The sequence below is a fragment of the Octopus bimaculoides genome, chromosome 1 (assembly GCF_001194135.2).
Source record: "Octopus bimaculoides isolate UCB-OBI-ISO-001 chromosome 1, ASM119413v2, whole genome shotgun sequence".
Lineage (NCBI taxonomy): Eukaryota > Metazoa > Mollusca > Cephalopoda > Octopoda > Octopodidae > Octopus > Octopus bimaculoides.
The window spans coordinates 133946321-133949424 of NC_068981.1; the positions used below are offsets into that span (position 1 = coordinate 133946321).

At 34.4% G+C, this 3104-nt stretch overlaps 2 non-coding genes across 2 annotated transcripts; both read left to right on the forward strand.

Annotated features, from left to right (window-relative positions):
* Positions 1-578: 578 nt before the first annotated feature.
* LOC128250073 (U6 spliceosomal RNA) lies at positions 579-685 on the forward strand. Its single transcript, XR_008266189.1, has one exon. It is a non-coding gene; the product is annotated as a U6 spliceosomal RNA (small nuclear RNA).
* Positions 686-1797: 1112 nt separating this feature from the next.
* Positions 1798-1904, forward strand: LOC128250079 (U6 spliceosomal RNA). The gene has a single exon (XR_008266203.1). It is a non-coding gene; the product is annotated as a U6 spliceosomal RNA (small nuclear RNA).
* The last annotated feature ends 1200 nt before the right edge of the window (positions 1905-3104 follow it).

Consider the following 3104-nt stretch of genomic DNA (forward strand, 5'->3'; position numbering starts at 1 on the left):
GTTTTTTCATAATTTCCTCGGATTCTAATATTTTCAACAACACTACGACTATGTAGTGAGAATATATTGTATTTGTGTTTTGGTAAAGCTTGATGAAGTAGACCCTTTACCAAAGGCATTCATTCAATGAAACGTGTACACCTGTTTCAGTTGTTGTGTACTCTACACTACATTATGGCACGAGCTATTGTTGAAATAAAAGTGAAATATTGCAGTTTTTCCTAGATATGATGGACTTCATATGTACTCAATCGTTGTCTCTTTTCATGAAGCGTACACACTGAGATAATTTTGACAACTTTAAAGAACTTTCCTTGTGCCTAATTTGAATCAATGGTTTACAATTAAAAAAATAGACCGAGCTAAATATACATTTGCGCGCAAAATATGATTTTCAACATTTCAACGTGAACAGATATGGTATGGATAATCGTAACTAGCAATGAAAAATATGATAAACACCTTCCAGAATTTACTATAACATTATAATTATTACAAATATGCAAATGAGGCAGCCTATTATGGTTAAGTGTACGAGATAGGGTATGTATATATTGCGAAGGTTAGTAAACGCTGTTGTACTAGCTACGGCGGTACATATTCTAAAATTGGAACGATACAGAGAAGATTAGCATGGCCCCTGCGCAAGGATGACACGCAAATTCGTGAAGCGTTCCATATTTTTTCTTACTGTTTCTACTGACATGGATATCCATTAAATTCCAAGTACATGTACTGCAATGTTTTTCAAAATAAATAGAGAAAAAGTTATGATTACATTTATAAGAGAGAAAAAAACTAGCGATTTCACAATATCGGGTTTCCCATACCAATTTTTTAACTTCGTTTTTAATTTCACGATTAAAATTGTTAATATTTTTTCCTCAATTTGTTAATTTTTAAAAGTTATCCCCTCCCCTATTTCCATTCGGACTCTAAACTTGTCGTTCATGTTCGCATGCGTGTATGAAGATTTTGCAATCAACTAGACGATAGCCAGGGCACACTTCATGTGGTCGTTCGATAACTAGAAACAAGAATCAATTCTCCTTGAAAGCACGTTTTTCTAACGACTTATATATAAAACGAAAGATACATCGGACATATATATAGTCCGAGAGAGATTCTTTCGATTTGTGATACAAAAATGAAAGTGGAAATAATAATAATGATATTGAGCAACGACCAATCAAAATTGTGTTCAATATCATATTTCGTTTTTTCATTATTTCCTCGGATTCTAATATTTTCAACAACACTACGACTATGTAGTGAGAATATATTGTATTTGTGTTTTGGTAAAGCTTGATCGAGGAGACCCTTTACCAAAGCATTCATCCAATGAAACGAGTACACCTGTTTCAGTTGTGTACTCTACACTACATTATGGCATGAGCTATTCTTGAGATAAAAGTGAAATATTGCAGTTTTTTCCTAATGTGATGGATTTCATATGTACGCAATCGTTGTCTCTTTTCATGAAGCGTTCACACTGGGATAATTTTGACAACTTTAAAGAACTTTCCTTCTGCCTAATTTGAATCATTAGTGGTTTTCCAATACAAAAAAAAAAGACGAGGTAAATATACATTTGAGCGCGAAATATATGATTTTCAACATTTAAACGTGAACAGATATGGTATGGATAATCGTAACTAGCAATGAAAAGTATGATAAACACCTTCCAGAATTTACTATATCATTATTATTATTACAAATATGCAAATGAGGCAGCCTATTATGGGTAAGTGTACGAGATAGGGCATGTATATATAAAGAGGCTTAGCGGAAGTTGTTGTACTAGCTACGGCGGTACATATTCTAAAATTGGAACGATACAGAGAAGATTAGCATGGCCCCTGCGCAAGGATGACACGCAAATTCGTGAAGCGTTCCATATTTTTTCTTACTGTTTCTACTGACATGGATATCCATTTTTTTCTTGTTGTCATTCTCTTCTATTCCACGAAATTTATTCCTGTCTTCGGTAACTTTTAGTAATTTCATATAAAACTGTATAGTTCCAGTGAATATATACAAGAATTGGTGAACGTAACGAATTCATACGCTAGCCATTCAAAAGTGCTTTTATAAGTTTCTTTGCTTCCATTAAATTCCAAGTACAAGTACTGCAATATTTTTCAAAATAAACAGAGAAAAAGTTATAATAATAACATTTAAAACAGAAAAAAACAGCGAATTCACAATATAGGGTTTCCCCATACCAATTTTTTAACTTCGTTTTTAATTTCACGTTTAAAACTATGACGATTAAAACTGTTAATATTTTTCCCTCAACTTGTTAATTTTTAAAAGTTATCCCCTCCCCTATTTCCATCCGGACTCCAAACTTGTCATTCACTTGCGCATGCGTGTATGTAAACTTTGCAATCAACTAGGCGACTTTTGAAGAGCTGTCCTTGTGGCCTAAGTTGTATCATCTGTGGTTTTCCAATAAAAAATGTAAATAAACTTCGGTAAATATACATATGCGCACGAAATATATGATTTTCAACATTTTAACATAAAGAGATATGTTAAGGACAATCGTAACTATGAATGGAAAATAGATAAACATCTTCTAGAATTTACAATATTATCAGTATTATTGTCTCCCGAAAGCGGATGGACGTGTCTCCCGAAGCTCTGTAAGTTGTTGCCGTTTTTACCCGGAAATCTTTTGAAATCTGTTTTAATTTTTATATATTGTTGTAGCCAAGCCAACTAGGTTCTTGCGGAGCTAGTCGGTTAGGCGAGATTTCCCCCATTTAGGGGTGAATTCTTAGTTTGAAAAACTTCCATTTTCACATTTCACACGTATCATATCTGAAAAATGTCGGAAAAAAAAATAACAAGCTGTTCTCTTCTCTCTGCATCACTCCCCTACAAAAAGAATGACGGGTCAAGTCCTTTTTCACCCCGCCCAATTAATGCCATAAAAGGCAAAATGTCAGTGAAAAGAGCAGCCAGCTGTTCTCTTCTCTCTGCATCACTCCCCGACAAAAAGAATGACAGGTCAAGTCACATTCCACCCCGCCCAGCTGACGCCATAGTGGACAGTGTTCCTGATTCAGGTCTGTTTAACAGACTCTCTGCTGCTGACT